The sequence below is a fragment of the Ambystoma mexicanum genome, chromosome 12 (assembly GCF_040938575.1).
Source record: "Ambystoma mexicanum isolate Mex_15411 chromosome 12, UKY_AmexF1_1, whole genome shotgun sequence".
Taxonomy (NCBI): Eukaryota; Metazoa; Chordata; class Amphibia; order Caudata; family Ambystomatidae; genus Ambystoma; species Ambystoma mexicanum.
Genome location: NC_090936.1, coordinates 1,037,609,438 through 1,037,627,382, shown reverse-complemented (window position 1 = coordinate 1,037,627,382; position 17,945 = coordinate 1,037,609,438). Strand labels below are relative to the sequence as shown.

General features: G+C 43.4%; 1 protein-coding gene across 1 annotated transcript in view; it reads left to right on the top strand.

Annotated features, from left to right (window-relative positions):
- The window catches only part of SND1 (staphylococcal nuclease and tudor domain containing 1), a 2,477,133-nt gene that overhangs the window by 352,850 nt on the left and 2,106,338 nt on the right, over positions 1-17,945 (top strand). The gene's annotated exons all lie outside the window — the stretch shown is intronic.

Below are 17,945 nucleotides of genomic sequence, written 5' to 3'. Positions count from 1 at the left end.
GAAATGATAGGAGTGATACAAGGGATTCAAGAAGTTTTGTAAGAAAAGGAAGAAGGGAAATTGGACGAAAGTTAGCCAATACAGTGGGCTCAAGTGAAGGCTTCTTTAACAGAGGGCCAACTCTGGCCGCTTTTAGTTCAGGAGGAACTAGCATCGACTGGCATGAGTTGTTCACTGCCGCAGTGACAGAAGATCAGGAGCGATTTTCTTCATAATATCTACCGGAATGGCATCGGAGGGAGAGCATGATTTAATCTTTTGAATCGCCATTAAGACTGTTTCCTCTGAAAACGTAGGGAAAGAGGGCCATTCTTTAATGCCTGCTAAAGGGATTGGTGATGCATGGCTGACTAGATCATTCGGAGGGGTGATGGTCGAGATCTCAATATTCCACCTAATATCACCAATTTTAGTTATAAAAAATTGGGATAGGCTGTCACATAGTTCTTGCGTAGGTATAACCTTAGCAGTAAGCCTCAGATGAGAAAAGAGATTCAACTAGGGACATGGGGACTCGCCAATTTTCTTGGAGGTATTGAGTTTTTGCTGCTTTAATGTCGGCATGATGGGTGGTAAGACATGATTGCTGCAGAGAGGTCCAGTAGTATCAGGGTTGAGTTTGTCAGTCTGCGTTGTCTTTAGGCCATCCCAGATAGACGGGAGTGCCATCCCTGTCCGTCTCGAAGGTCTAAAACCGACTTGTGCCTGCTCTACCTGATGGTATTTTTCTATGTGCTCCTGTGTTAGTCCGTAGATGTAGGTTTCTAGCCGTTTTGCTGGGTAGGAAATGTTTGAAATAGGCCTGTAGTTGGGTCATCCATGTCACCTATCGTGTCCTTGAGTGGTTTGATATATGCCAATTTGAATGATCGTGGTACTTTCCCTGTTGCGAGTGATATGTTAAGGAGGTTTCTGGAGCATTCCAATGGTGTTCCGTGTGTGAGGATTGATTAGTAGATGTCTGGAGGGCAGGGGTCCATGGGGAGCCTGCTTTATTGCTCTGTATTACCAGCTTGACGAATGTCTACTGGTATTTGGGGGAAGCTTTGGAGTTTGTTCTGTGGTTCCATGGTTGGCGGGGTGGGTTGTGTGTTTTGGTTGACTTGGTGCTGATTTTGGGTTTTGGCGGCTTTGATTTGGTTGTCGTAGTTCTTTTGGCCTTTTGAATTTCCTTTATGTAAGATTGGATTTGTCGTTGATATCGTAATTTTTTTTTTTTTGCCTGTTTGTATTTCTTTCTCCATTCTAGTTCCAACTTCTGGTTACTTTTTGTGGCACTGAGGAGGGGTGTAAACAATTTTGCCATTGCTGTTTTGTGATAGGTTTTTCCATAGAGTTCGACTTTATCCAGGTTGATGGATGGTTTCTTTTCATGATAGTCTGGTGTTTTTTGGGCTGCTTGGCTGCTTTATTTGGTAGCATGATCACAAATGTAATTTGTGATGCATTCAAAGCATAAGCAGTCCTAAATAATCGACACAAGGATAGGTTTGTTTCTTAAGTGGAAGTTGGAATTACAGTATGCTTTTTGCTAGCTCCTCGTTCCCTAGAGGGTAGCTCCTCGTCACTGGTTACTGCTAGATACCCAGGAGCGGCTTTTATCTACTGCATATCCAATTTTAATTACGAATCCCTGCTGGTGTTGTGCAAATTAGACATGTGTGCAGCATTCGTGTTGTGGTACAGTTGAACATTCTCTTTAGAAGACATTGTCAAAAGAATAGCATGATTAAAATTGCAGCTTTTTCTTCAGTTATGATATTCAATGCAGAAATGTGCATCACAGAAAGACACTTCATTCCTTATCCTTGTTCAGTCCACAACTTGTCGCTCAAGCCAAATGCAATTTGGGCCTCTTTTTGTCATAGTTCTCTATTCACCCCCCCCCCCCCCCCCCCCACCCCACCACCCCCTCCAACGCCTTCCTGTAGCTCAATAAATTCCAACAAATCTATCCCATTCACATCATGGTGATTCTCCTTCCAATGTATGACCAACTGATATTGTGGGGATCTCCTTAGAACTCTCAAATGTTGTGCAATGCTTTCCTTGAGCATTATTGTACTGCCCTTATACAGTTTCTAATGATGTAAACAATATTGCTTAGTAATACTGCTTGGTCCAAAGAACTTTAATTGCTTCTACACCTCCATTGAGCACACGTTAGCAAACGAATAACTTTTAAGCAGATCTGAGCCTGTACGGGCGCCAGTGAACAGCACAATCTCTGCTGCACTCGCCCAAACAAGTTTGGTATAGGCCGAGCTACAGGAGTTATTTAAAGTGAATTTCTACTGCCATCCAGAAAGGATTAAATGAAGGCATTCAACCCTTTCTAAATTGGATTTGTACACCCTTCAAGAAACTTCCTAGGTTGATTTTCCAAAAGGGTGGGCATATGAAAGTTTAATGCAGTCATGTGTGCTGTAATATACTGCATTACATGTTACCAGGCATCTAACTCCCAAATGTTCGTGAAAGAAGCATGCGTGGAAGTGCAAAGGCTAATGAAATTTGAAATGACTGAGAAAAAATGAGAATGCCAATCCTGAACGGGCTACAGAGGGAAAGTGAATATCCATTCATCGAACTGCAAAAAGTCTACTTTGCTTAGACTATTACGTTATTAGATTAACACAAACCTGTTAATCAGGTTTCTGCATTGAGTGCAGGTCCCTCGTCCACACTATAATACAGACTACTGGAAAGGTAAAATATAAAGACACCTGCAAATACAGGCTGCTATCGAATGTTCCCACTTCAGGGACAGTACGTAATTGAGAAGGTAACACACGCTTGCAGTCACCAACCTGGTGATACTTTTCACACAGCAGCAAAATCCGGTAGTGGGGCTATTGGGGAAAATCCTGCAATTATACATACATTTTCCTTCAAAATGTTCTGACAGCAAGTGGGAAGTTAGTAGACTATTGATGAAATGTGTACAGATGATCGTAGTTCATGACTCAGTTCCTCTGGTTATTTTTTAGGCTGTTTCTGCCCTGATAGTGAGCACCCTACTTATAAAGGTGGCTTCTGTATGTTTTGTTAATCTTTTGACTACTCGCTTCAGAATCCCTCTTGTCCTTTTTCGTGTAATCTCTAGTTTTCTCAATGCTTTGCCTCTGATAAAAGCTCCTCCAACTTTCTTCTCCAGCTTCCCCAGCCTGGGGATGCACCAAGCTCACCCTCTGTCGAATGCTGGGGTAGCTTCTCCCTGCAGACTTTCACTCCCTTGCCCTGTTTGGTTACCTGATGAGTCTGACCCTAGACGTCTGCTGGATGCTTTCAGCTGTGAATTGTTCCAATTACTATTGAAGTGGTTTTATTCTTGGGTGAGAATATGAAATGTGCTGCTATGCAATTCCAGGCAAATCAATTATGGAAGCTGTAACGTGCAGAGAAGAGTATCGATGGCATGCACACCCCGGCTAAAAACACAATGGCATTGGTTTTTTCGCAAGTTGGCTTGGTGAACAATGAAGCTATTATTCTAGGTCTGTTTTTTGGGCCCACCACCCTAATTAAAATGTGAAGTCCTCTCGTCCCTATGCCTTCTTGCCCCACCTACTTCAGGATGGCCAGCAATGTAGCCATAGAAAATCGTCCCTTGCCAAGTCATTGGTCCTCACATTCTTATCCACTCCTTTTGCACCCTCTTTACTCCTGCTTTCTTCCAGTGTAGTGTGCCCACTCATGCCATGGTGAAAAATCTGTTTACAGGATTATTTTGATTGACACTGTTGTCCATATTCGGCGTATAGATTGAGCTTTTAGAGGGCAAACATTACTAGAGCTCCTTATACTGGTGCTTTCTTCGCAGTAGCTTTTACAGAGTTAACTGCTGGTTGAAATTACACTAATTCTGTACCTCCAAAGACTAACGCTGCTCAAATCAAGAAAAGTCTCTTTCTACCACATGTCCTAATATAGCTATCGACCGTTCTATCGCACAGGCTATAAAATGGTCTCTTAGCCCTTCTAATGGGTATTACTCGACTGATTGTTTTCATTTTCTCGACCTCTGAAGTCTGAGTTGGCACAGTCAGAATGGCACCGTTTTTCCCTTATGACGCATCACTGCAGTGTTCTACTACCGGTTTGTGCATGAAGTTGTATGTAGATTGGTGACTACTTCCCTTGGATTGGTGTTCAAAATCTCGCAGTAGACTTGCAGCTAATAGTGACATTGAATGAATTGGCCAAATCCTTCCTCAAGCGTTTCCAGAAATCCCACCTAGACTGGCGAGCGGTGGAGTTGGACGAGTGAACAGGAAGCTTTAACGCCTCTGTAGTAGCACCCTGAACAGTCTGCAAGGCGACATGTAGCGCCATACAGACACAGCACATGGATGTTGTAGTAGGTTGTCAGTAGGTATGGTCCCAAAATAGTTTGCATTTAATTGAACAGAAGCCTTTCGATGGGCCTGTTAGGGTGGTTATAGAAACTGTCCTGGCTTTGGATTGCCTCGAAATTGGTCTGACTTTACCCAATATATATTTTACTTTATTTCTCCCTGTTTTCTGCACTTTTATTTTCGCCATTGCTTTGGTCAGTAACTTAGATTTTGCTCTTTATCTTGGTTCTCATTTGTGAAATTGATGACTCTGTGCAAATGCTCCAAGGGGCACTTTCAAAATAGGACTACTGTAGTTTACTAACGGGCTTAATCTTGGGCGTTATCCAAGAAACACTTTGGGTTAATTTCATGTACCATAGGAAGATGAAACAATGTGATGCATTAAACCGTTGAATGTGGTTGAACACGACAAGCTTTTGTACATGTAATGTCGAAGTAGTTTGACCTAGAGGGTCCACTGCTTGTACAGAGGGGCTATTCAGTGACAGTGGACGGGATCCCCTCAGCAACTAGAAGTCTGGGATCCGCTCTGACCACTGTTTGCCTGTTGAGAACTGCTTTTAAGCTGGCTCGATGGCTTAAAGTTGCTTTTTAAGATGCTGCAAGCCCCTAGAGCCACCTTGGCCATTTGCCTTTTTCGATATGTCTCCACGTTGACTCGACCGGTCTAGATATTCACTTGAATGTCTGGAAAGTGCCTAAAAGCTTGCTTTGTGCTGGATAGACCCAGAACAAACTTGCAAAGCATTTGAAGTGCTTCTATCCCCCTGGTCAGCCTTAAAGAGCCCTCGTGACAGTGAAGACCCCACTACTTACCTTTTCAAAGACCTTCATTGTACTGGACTTTGCTGCTGAACACAAAGTCTGCAAATTCTGTTTGCATATCTTAAAGAACCCCAATTATTTTTTCATTATAACCGTGTTTGGATGTTATTTTATCTTTGTACCTCATTACTGTTGTGTGGACTTCTTCAGTGCTATCTTGCATCTCTCCTGCGTGGTATAACCTTTCCTTGGTCCACGTTGCCACAGGAGGTTGGGCTGTGCCACTTTCACCTTTGATTGAGTTCACTGCTGGTTTAGTAGTAATCTGGTTCTGAAGAGTAGTTTTTATACACTACTCATCCCAGTACTCCTGCAGAGCAGTTTTAATTTAATCACACGAAGAAGTATTTGTATTGAGGCAGTGTAATGTGATTAGATTTTCGTGCTGCTTCAAATTAACCAATGTGTCTGCCAGCCCAAGGGCACTTTTTGCTGGATAGCTGGAACCTGGATAGCAGCATGGCAGTGCTGCAGAGATGGTAAAGCAATTCTGTTGCTAGAAATGCTGAAATCTAAGCTGGCCTATAAAGTCTGCATGACGTATTGGTTAGGCTGAGCATGGGAATGCTATTTTGTAACTCCCTTCTTGCCCCTACAGCCCAGCCACTGACATTTTATAGTGATGAGCTGGATGGTGACTCTCCTCCTAGGTCTTCGGGCTATGACAGCTGAAGCCCCCTACCTTCCTGTTTGCAGAAGAGTACTGGTACGACTATGATCTCCTAGTGCTGCTTTACTTTTACTTCCGTTTTGGGAGGCCTATACATGCTCCATGCTAGTGCTGGACAAGTTGGGGGAGACTGGTTACCACTCAGTCTGCTCTGCTACCTTGCTGCTACCAGTGGCACAATGACCATTGAGCAGATCGGGCTTTAGACCCCCTGACATTTTGGGCTATGGCCACTTGCCCTGGCTGACCTACAGACCTGTAGCCGAACAGGAAACTGACAAAAACGGGGCCTGCTTCCACAGTTAAGATACCCTGCAATTACTAATGTTAAACGTTTGATTGTTAGCATCTGTGTTATGCGTACATTTTTAGGCAATTGAAATTGTGATTGGGAGGGTAGTACTTGCATGTCGGATGAGTGATTGAGTGCTATCCTGTCTCCCTCACCCTTCCAATCTTCTGCAACCCTTAAGTGTGTGCTTTCATACGTTAACTGCATGTAACATTGAAGCTGCGCTAGAACAGTCTTATTGTGTAAAGAAGTTGCAGGGCCCCACACAATTAAGTTTACCCCTCTTCTGCATTCTCTGAAGTTGGCTCTTCTACCTGCATTTATTTTTATTAATTGCATTTGTTATACTCCCAAACCCGGAGGTATCGAGGTGTAGGTTGCTTGGAAGCTTAGCACAGTGTGAATAGACACGACTGGGCAGGATGCCTAGGGTTATAATAAAGAGGAGCCTAGCTGAATTTATCAAAAAGCCAGGTTTTGATCAACCTCTTAAAACGCTGGTGCGAAAGTTTATTTCTAATGTGAATTTCGCGGGTGTTCCAAAGCTTTGGTGCAGCTACTGGAAAGCTGACGCCACCCGCCCTAATACTCGTGAAACTCTGGACATTCAGGTGCGTGCTGGGTCTGGATCTTAAGGACCTAGTTGATATCTTTTCGGTTGCACAGTAATTCAGGTAGAGGTGGGGGACATAATTGGTAATACATTTATGTGCAGTGATCAGAGTCTTAAATAGAATTCTAGATTGGGCAGGGAGCCAGTGTACTTCTCATGTGAGAAATATGTTCATTCCTTTAGTCCAAAGGCTGCCCATAGGGTTTTATTCTGTAGCAATTGCAATTTGGCAAGGTTGGTCGTTGTAGTTCCTAGTAGAAGAATGTAACTGTAGTCTGGTTTTGTTAATGAGGGTTTACGCTAAGGTGAGGCACTTCTGTGGTGTGAGGAATTGTCGGCTGAGTGAGATGAGTTTGGATGTATAGGTAATGGAGGTGGATAGAGCATTAATGTGTTTTGTCATGGAGATATTAGAAACACTAGGCGTCTACTTAGATGCTACCTGTTTGAGGACTGGGATAGTGGTCCCATTGATGGTAATGGCAGAGTAGTCGGTGTGTAGAGATTTTAGGCGGGCAGGTGAACCTACAATGAGGATCTGTTTTTTCGTCATTCAAACAGAGGCTATTGGTGGCTATCAAGTTTTGTATGATAGCATAGATCTTATTGATGGTAGTGAAGTCTTGTTTGTAGCCTCCCATGCTGGGGTTCAGGATCTGCGTGTCATCTGCGAAGTTAGTGTAAATGACACCCATAGCATCAAGTGCTGCGAACAGGAGTTTGGTGTGTGTTGGACAACGTCCGAGATAGACGGGAACCTGGAGGAACACCTAAAGGTACTGTGATGGGGTCAGCGGCCTCATCACCAACAAAGACTAATAGTGCGTTCCGACAATGACTTAACCCATAAGGTGGCATCTGGGGAGAAGTTGATGTTTTCTGTCGGTGCAAGGCACAACTTGTCATCGTCTACCAAGTTAAACGCAGCCAGAGGCTATAGCCCCGGGTCATTTGGTTGTAGCCCCAGATAGCTCAGGAACTACAACCAAAATGCTACCTAGCCCCGAGTCCCTCCAGTCCTGACATTAGCTTAGCCCCTGATCTTTTCCAGACCTGGAAACACCCCTGAACGCAGCTGACAGATTGAGGAGGAGAATGCCCATGTTACCGGAATCTCGCATGCCATCTGGATTTTTAAGTCTAGTAGAGCCGTTTCAGTACTATGATTAGGCCGGAAGCCTGATTGCCTAGCTCATAGCAAGTGGTCACTGTCCAAGTAATCTTGGATTTGAGTATAGTCTATTCTGTCCACTATTTTCAATTGGAATGGGGCGGTAGTTGGTGGCGGTGGAAGGGTTCAAAGATAGTTTCTTGAGTAATGGGGTTACCAATGCCGCTTTAATGCTAGATGGGACTGAGTTGATGGTGAAAGAGGCATTAATAAAGTCGGTGATAATGGGTACTAATGCAATTGCACAAAGTTTGACCACCCGGGCAGGGAAGCTGTCACCTTTGCAATTGGAAGGTTTCAAGGTGGTGCTCGTGGCCTGAACCTGGTCCTGGGATAGTGTTGAATTTGATTTGGGGGACATTATTTGTTGCGATTGTCTGGCATGATAGAAGGCATAATTTTGACAGCCAGTAGTTTCCTCTTATTCAGTATTTTGTCTTGTAAAGTAAAGATTTTATGTGCTAAGGTTTTTTGGATATTGGTCCACCAAGCTTTCAGTGTTGACAGGAGTGGCTGAAGGGGATAGGAGCTTTGAATTCTAGAAGTATAGAGAATAATTCTTTGGTATTTGAGGACGCATTATTGATGCAAGTGTTAAAGGAATTAACTTTACGCGTTATCACAGCTGATTTATAGGTTTTATTAGCTGCCATAAACGATTTGGTTGTGGTGATGGAAGGGTTCTAGTTGTAGTGGTGTTTTTGAAGGGCTATTCTGTCCAGCTCCCGCCCTGCCCCCACGGCCTGCCCCCTCTGAAATTTTGCAACGTTGGTCTAATGTGGTAGGTGCTGGCAGTGGCAGCAGGGCCCTGCTGCACGTTGCTGTGCCCAGGTCTGCCTTTTGAATGGTTGCATGTGAAGTCCTGGGATAATCTCTTGCCTTCTTGCCTGTAGCACTCTTGCGGTGCCTTCCTACCCTGTCCCTGCTGCTTAATGCTGAATGCACCAGCCGCCTACCTGCACCTCTGCGATATTTACCCAAAGGCCCCGCCCTCGTAAGAATTCTTGACAGCTTTAGGTACCTCCGCAGAGGGTTGGGGCCAGTCCAGGAGCTGAAACTTCAACCTCCCTAGGTCGTTTCAAATGCGTTTTGTCCTGTGAGATTAGAAAAATAAAAATATTTCAAAAATCAATAGCCTTGTGGAAGATCTTGGCGTAAAAGGCAACACGGTACCAATAAATCAATAGGGCTGTGTGTGTCCACACTGTTATATGTAAGAAAACATTTCTCATTAAAAGGGCTTTGGGGAAATGAACGTTTGCACGTAAAGTGCTTCGGTTGCAACTTTCCACGATCGTTTATCTAACTTGATCCGCTGAGCTCACCAGTGGCAACCGTACAGTTGCTTTACTGGGGTCACTGGCCTTCCGCATGCAGAGCTAAATCAGAAGAACTGTTCTTTGTATTTCTTTCTTTCTCTAAATATTGTTGGTCTGCCACTCAAGTCATTCGTGTAGTAAGTAGCCCATTGTCGCCTTCTCCCTGCCAATCCCACTGCATTTAATTGGCTGCAATTCAATATGCACGTGCTCCCTCCATTTTGACCTTGCATTTGAGTGTCATGTCAGTGTTGGCTTTCCAGAGCCAAAGCGAATTGGTTGCAGGAGTATGGATCGGGACCTGTGGCAACATGTTTTTATTTCCATCTCTATCCATGTTAATTCATGAAATACACCCATTTGTGTGGCGCAGGCTCTGCTTTTCAGGGTGGTAGGGTGGCAAGTTGGCTTCTTTTTGTTGTCTGATGGCCTGAACACACGAGTTCTACTTCCAGAGCAGTGTATGTATGGGACAGGTTTATTAGTTTGGTATTTGTAAGACACAAGTGATCGTAGCAATAAATCGTGGCTCAAACCCTTACACTTCTCTCCACCCCTGAATGTCGTCACCTCTGTCGCTATGTCTGGCAGCACATTAACATAACCCTGACCCTCTGCGACATCAACTGATTAGTGCTAACTGAGAATCGGGTGCCACGCGTATTGGGGGCTGGTGGCTCTCCCCATTTCCACCCCACCTTTCGTAGCACTTTTCAGGCGATCCTGCAAATGGGTGCCCATGTTAAAATGAAAGCGTGCACATAGGTTGGCTGTAGCATGACGGTGTTGGTTTGCAGTAATTTGCAGATTTGGTTTCTTTGCCAATGAAGGAGGGTTTTAATACTATATTACATATGCAGTAGCACTACGAAGGCTTGCAGTGAAAATCCTAACTTCAGGCCACATGAATCACATGAGCAAGCTTTGTGCTTGGAAAATGGGGAGCCATGCACCCACTGATATCGACACTAGTTTGTAAACGTGGATTGCTGCCAGTAACATTTACTCCCAGACGACAGCTAAAGAGGGTTTGTTCCGTACGCTGAATTGAAGGTTATGGCCTTGTAAAGTAGCTTAGAAATGGAGTGCATTACCGAATAATTGTTCCCAAACTACCTGACCACAGTTTTCTGCTCGGACATATGCCATTAAACTTTTTGCCTCACATCAGCATAGCCATATTGACTGAAGCCAATGTGCCCTGGTTACTAGTCTGCAAGTTTTAAGGCTTCCATTGTGGGATCTGCTCCTAGGGACTCCATTTTGATATTTGTACTATTGGCGGTTTAGTGTTTATTAGGCACAGGCCTACTTTCATGAAGCAACAGTGCTTTACAATTGTAGGCAGAAGAACAAGGGTAGGGAGCAGAGAAACAAAGGATTTGGGATTTAACATGGAAGGGGGGACAGTTGTCAGCAATTGTCCGACAACCAGGAGAGGTAACGATCACCCAGTCTTGGGTATGGTGGGGAGTGGATGGTGTATGGACCGAGATGTTGGGGAGGTGCCATACCTTGAAGACAGGCTGTTGAACTCCTTCCTGAACTGTAGAAGTGAGGGGGATGTTGATGCAGAGAAGGTTCCAGGGTCTTGAGGCGTAGACTGATGACATAGATTGTTTTTTCCTTCCTGGGCTAGTTGGTTTCAAATCTGCCTATGTTCATACCTCTGGTGGATCGTAGGCCTTCGGAGATGCCGACTCTGTGAGGTAGCTTGGGGACTTTAGGGTGCAACCCTTATAGATGATGCAGTAGGAGCTGAAGCTATTACGTGCTTGCAGCGGGAGCCAGTGCAGTTCAATGAGGGTTGGGGTGATTTGGTCGTATTGCAGAGTCCTAATGGTTGATCCTAGGGGGCCCATTGTGATTGCTACATTGTGCCCAGAGGGGGAACAGAGGTCTGTTTTGATCCAGTGTTCCTGTGCTCAAAGGGAAAGGCGGGGATCTCTTGTTATGGATTGCAAGAGCAGGACCATCACAGGGTTTGCATGATTTGCATTGATAGCTCAATTTAATGTCATATGGAAGACTATCTTTATCCCACCCTAACCCGCGCAACCTACTTTCCACATAAGGAGTCAATTTGAATTGCAGTGGTGCCATTTCCATGATCACCTATGTGGAAAGTATGGTAGAAATCCCAGTAACATAACTGGTATATTATGCATAAACTAAGCCACCCACACAAGGCAGGTGAACACCAACTAGCACTGCCTGCCTACCTCCCCCTCCACTGTCCAGTCCACTTCAACACCATCAGGGCTCTACCTGTCCAACTACCCAATTTTAAAACCGTACCCAAGTCGCTTATTGCCACAGGGCCACATTCAGCTTCCTTCTGGATACACATAGCTCAGGTTCCTTCACTCCAAATCCCCTGTAAGTGATTTCAATCCAGCACTCCAACTAAGTCAATGCCTAGTATGGGATGCCCAATGGAAACCCTTATTTATATATTTTTATGTCAAAAGTTCTTTTAATTCTGGACGATGTACCCTTACATAACGCCCCTCTTTTGAATCCCCCCGGTCTCACTGAACCAAGAAGGTTTGTTTTGCAAATTAAGGATTAAACAACACATAGGTTACAATTTTATGAATATGAATAATATCTGAATATCACACTTATGAATAACGATCAGCAATGGGTAAGATTACAATATCAACAATCTCTTTAATCAATTAGGAGTAGGAAGAATAATGTAGGAGAGAATAACTTGTATGGGTTCAAGGAAATGCAATGATGGGAAAGAATGCAACACAGGAATAAAACTTGATATGACTTCAATCAAAAGACATTATGACTAGTCACTCCCCCCAACATGCAATATGAAGATATGGAATGAGGGCACACAGGTATAAGGAATAACCATCAACAATTTCAGTTTCAACCCTGCTCCCCCCCCCCCCCAGCAAGCTTAGAGCGAACAGTAATTATTTTAAAACGGGTCAATTGCTTTTAGATGTGGTTTGAATTGGATGGGGAAAAATGCGAAAAGGATTTTAATTTGCTACATTGAATTCAGAACTAGTGAGAGTGGCTTTGGATTGGTTCACGTCAACACTAGCAATGATTGTAGAATGATTAGCAGATGGAAAACGAAATTCAGAAGTTGAAATCAAGAAATAGCTGTTTTTACATGTAGTGAAATTGAACCAAATGCAAATTCGCGGCAACTTTTCAGCGTGCGAGAAACGCGATTACGGAAAAACTATAAGGAATCGGAAGGTTTTAGTGAAGGTATTCTTTTATCAGAAAAGAATCACAATTTCAAAATGAAAGATGCGCTTTAAAGATTAGAAACCAAGATGGACTTATACTAAGGAGCTATGAAAGTGCAAGATACCCAACGAGACAGCCACCAGAACAGGGCGCCTTCCGCTCGGACTTCTGTCCGCCAGGACACGACTTTCTTCAGAAAAATATCAGCGCATAGATGATCACTACAATTATCACAGACTATATAATGAGAAGGATTCAGGATGGACACAAGAGTCTATAATGCAGTTCTGGATAGGTTGAAATGGATTGAATAGGATTACAACTATGGACAGTTCTATACTAAATACTCACTACTATGGCTTTGGAATGGGCCCGTCAAAGATCTGGTCATGGGTTTGGCTGGGATTCATTCGCCACCGGGCAGGTCTCAGGCGCTTGGTTCTGCTCTCAGCAAGGCACTCGGGTCTGCACGGCCTCTTGGACTGGATCTGACTGGTTCTGGGTTACAGCACTGCTCTACTGGTTTGGATCTCTGGTTCTAGCACGGGTTCTTGGCCAGAAGCAGCACAACAGCTCAGCCAGGCTGTTGAATGTTTAGGTGCCCCTTGAACATTTTGGGGTTAAATCAGGTTGCAAGAGATTTTAAAGGCCTACTGAGAAGGGTTCAGCTTTCTGGCTCTGGAGTCTGGCTCTGGAGTCTGGCTCTGGAGTCTGGCTCTGGAGTCTGGCTCTTCCTGCAGGGTGCTTCGCCAGTGGATCAGTTGATGAGTGAATGTGTCTTTCTCGGTCCTCAACAGTCCCTATTTATCCATTTTCCAAAGTGGGTGGGGAGGCTGATTGTCTATGCCCAACCCTCTAAGGATCTGATGGGTCAAAGAATTCCCCCTCTTCTGATTTGAGAAAGGAACAGTGTGTCATGTGTCATGTTTATGGCTTCGGGAGAAAACCTCCCCTTTGTCTCTGTACAGTATATCTTATTTTTCATAAACACATTTACAATATGCACAACTTGTTCATAATACATATTTACATGATAGATTGACTAAGGTACTTTCTGTCAAAGTCTCATGTTCCTACGAGGTTTGGTTTACAAATGAGTTTTTCACGATTTTGGTTGGTTACACATTTTCGGATCTGTACAATTTTTTTACACATACATATACCATCTGGGCATACATTTTCATCTTCATAGCATAATCACAATAGCTACAATATTAAAATGTTCGTGGTTCAGTCTCAGAAAATCGCACAGATTCCAGATCAGGTTTACACTGTGAGCGATCTTTTCATTTTAATAATCTCTAAATTTCATATTTTTGTCAGTTCGGTACAATATTTTATAAGTCTTTTCCTTAAACATATATTTACTCCAGTTTCAAATCTGCATTTTCAGTCTGGCCCGCCTCCAAAGTCTTGGCTGATCCAGAGAGTAACTTGAGCTCCTTCCTGCCAGGGCTGGTTTCTATTGACGCCCCAAATTAGTATTTCCATTCAGTTCAAGGAGTCCTTTGTCTGCTAGCAGGACAACAGGCCAAAAGTCCCCCTCCCAGTTCCTTTCACACCAGCCTGCCGGTTTCTTAGCAGAGCAGGGGGGAAGATTCTTTTGTTGGGTAGAAGGTGTGGAATGTCTTTGAAGCTCAGTGTGGGAAACCTCTTGGAGTTTAGCTGAATCAGAATATCTTACAGTAAATTGTAACATTGTTCTTTGGTGGAAATTAAAGTTAAAAATGTTAAAATAAGCAAATCTTCAATTCCAGCCTTTTTCAACATGAAAATCATTGTGTGGCACCCCATATTGCATTTGATGGAAGTCCCTTCTTTGGCATATTTAGTTTTTGAGACACAAATTTCACCTGTCAGATTTAGAGATCGCCTTCGCCTGACGGAGACGAGCAACGGTATTGCACCCATTTTTGACCTATTTCTTTCCAGCAAGCAATATTCAATGTGGATTTTCTTCTGAGTGTACTTCTGTGGACAATTGTATTTATGTGGATTCTTGAAGTAGAATGATTAACACCCAACAAGGACGTTGGATCTTTTGGGTGCTTTGTGAGCCATGACTTTTGCAAATTTGACAACCAAGAAAAACAGATTTTCACACGGCTGTTTCTTTTGCAATCAGCCTTTCTCTGTGGGCAGCCAAATGATGGGTTTTGGCAGTGGTCCCCTGCGTTACCACTGAGATAGGCGAAAGTGGATGGTGGCCTACTTTTTAAGATTTTTACTGCACACTTTTGGGTGATTTTTAGTGAGCAGCATGCTTTCCGGCGACAATCCTGATGTTCCTGATGCAAGCAATGCACAGTAATGTTGCAGGGCCTGGACTAGTGGGTTGAAACATCCCACAAGCCCTAGAAACATCACCCCTACCTGTGATCTGCAGGTAACACAGCAACTAAAACAAGCTTGTATTGATCCCTTTGTCGCTAGCAGCCAATAACGCTTGTCTGGCAGATCTGAAAATGTTGACTGCATGTAAAAGCAAGAACCCACAGTATAAAACCCAATAACATGTCTTGTATCCAGGCATTGTAATGCTTGGAGTCTCCAGGGAGAATGTGGTGCAGCTCATACTGAAGGGTGTGCGTTTGTAAGGTTTTGAATGAATTATAGCCACTTGTGTTGCTCTGGGAAACCCTTCAAACATCATTTTATAAACCTGTTATTTCATTGCATAAAGGGGAAAATCGTATGCAAATCCGGCTTAGTATGTGGTAGCTTGTGGTCTTATGCAGAAGTGATGTGACTTAGCCGTTCATGCTGGGCTGCATCGTTCATTGATGGCCCAAGCCGGATTTGCACGTTTCCCCTTTTGGTATGTCATGGTAGCCTGAAAACTATTACTGCCCAGGACCATGCCAGAGGTTGACTGATTTAAAACCTTCCATCTATTTCACTCTTCAGTGTGGCTCTAGGGTCTCAATCCAGAAGTCCTACCTAGCGATTGAGACTAGTCTAACCCAAGATGTTTTTAACTGATGCAAAATGGAATTTTCCTGTTGCACTGCCTAAAGACTAAGCCTTCTCAGTCAGCCTGAGCTTAATTCGCGGTGCTCTGTACATGCCTTTTTCTGTGCAGCTTTATACATTCTTGTTGAAATTGCAGGGCATATAGGTGTGCTAGATCTAAACAGTCATTTTTTCCTCCAAATACTTTAAGGAAGATTTCTATAAATGTACCCATGCTGCTACAGAATTGTAAGGACTACAATTCTAGGCTTTGGCCAGTCTGGTGCTGCCATCCATTCACATGCAGTGCTCCGAATTCCATTATGTTCTCTGCAAATGAGGCATTTTCAGCGACCTGTAAAAACACTGATGGGGCATGCAGGTTTGATATCACGTTGGCTTTTGGAAATTATAGTTGCGTTTGATACTCTATCATGTCAGTTTTCTTTTTCCATTGATCTGATTAGATTACTCTGACTACTTTAGAAGCGGGCACTGGTATTCAACAAACACTCCCTCCTCTATAGTCTGGTGTTAAAAGCGAAGGGTATGCTCCAGTTGAATCCGAGAGTGGCTGAGTGCAGACACCCCTACACAAACCAGGAGGGCTTAAGTAAAAATAAACCATAACATTAAATACTTCCTTGGGCATACTATGCACAATTATTTAATATTTGCTTTACAAATAATATATAAAACTAAATGTACTACAATCCTTGGATAGACGGGATTCATGGATTGTTTTCTAGAGAAAAGTGTCCTAAATACTACTAGTTGATGTCACATAGGAATGTAAGACAGTAGTTGGGCTGAGTAGCAAAACGTAGCTCCTGGTTGCAGTTTGTTTGACGTTAACCAGCCTCTCCTAGGCTAGTAGCAAGAGCTAAATGGCTCTTAGCAATTTCGAACCCTGCTAATAATAATTAGGTTCCCGGGATGTTGTGGGTGGTAATGTTTGGGGACCCTGGTTAAAGTGTCTTGATTCGCTAATGCCTACTAACTATGGCACAAGGCTGTTTCCACCCAGTACTGCCCAGGAACCTGGATATCATTGCTGAAGGCCATACCATCTGTAACTGGTTCATTGCTCACCAATCACGAGGGTGATAAAAACATGGCAGTGCATGGTAGAAGAGATGACACGCACGTATGACCTTAACTTGGCTGTATAAACGGTATCGGGGTCCGTCTGACTGAAGATCCTCAAATAATGTGAATGGATCCCTGAGCTGGAATAGTTAATAGTTAAATGGCAAGGTTCGAAATTGAGGGGAACTGGGAGCTATTTAGCTCCTGTTTGTAACTTGTGCCAAAAGCTACCAGGAGCTACTTTTGGCTCCTAGGCCTACTGATGCTGAACAAATGTGACACAAGGGGCTTGTTTGGGATAATTTTTAAATGAGCATTAGGGCATACCTTTATAATACTCAAAGCATAAGCGGTCCCAAATAATGGGCAAAATGTTAAGTTTGCATCTTATGTGGAAGTTAGATTCGCAGAACAATATGTACAAGCTCCTTGTTCCCCAGTGATAGCTCCTGGTAGCTGGTTAATGCTGGATACCCAGGAACTGCTTATAGCTCCTGCTTATCCAATCAGAATTTCGATCCCAGAAATGGGTGTCAGTAAAATGTCCTGTACTCCAGGTCAGTAAAAGTGGTTCACTTTCCTCACATTCTCATTTTGTAATGTTTCCAAGATCTTTACTTGCTCTTATTTTCAAACTTGCAATTTATTTTCTCTGAAGTGTTTTGGTGCATTAACAGCTGGATATACAGTGATTTTGTGAATTCTTAGATTGTAAAACGCGAATGATACCTTCAATCCATCAACCAAGTGGATGAATGCTACTGGCCCGATTGCTCAGTCTCTAAACCCAGCGCTCTGCCTTCAATTTTTTCCATCTACATCCGTGCACTATTCTGCAATGGTTGACCTTCAGTGAAGCAGTGAGAATGGCAAAGTGATGGATTTAATTAACTGTAGATAATGTCTCAAGGTGCTGAATTGTACAATGGTTCATACTTGAAGATACCATGGTAACATAATGCACGCATTTCTGGAGAAACTAATGCCCTTTGGGGCATGGCTGGCTGTACATGAGAAGACGGGGTCCAAACTCAGTATCCATTTGCAGCGTAATAAACCTTTGTAGATTGATGGTGTAAATGTATATATACGAGAAAGTGTTATCGTCAATAACAAACGTTTGATTTGTGCAAGCAGCTATGACCCGTCCAAGGTCTAAGAAACGTACTAAGTAGATGAACGGAAAACTGATCTCTTTTTTTTGGTTCAAATGAATGCAAACAGTTGTGATGCCGTCATATTCAGGGTCTTTGTTTATAGTCAGCTGACTGATGCACGTTTTTCTGGATAGAAAAGGACCAATGAAATAGGGAGCATGCTTCATTTAGGAGTATGTCAGCGAAAGATGCTGTAGTTTGGAAAATGCTATCTTGCAAGCTTGAGCAGGAGAACCTGGAAGAATAAAAGGGTGGAGGAAGAGCTGGACAGGAC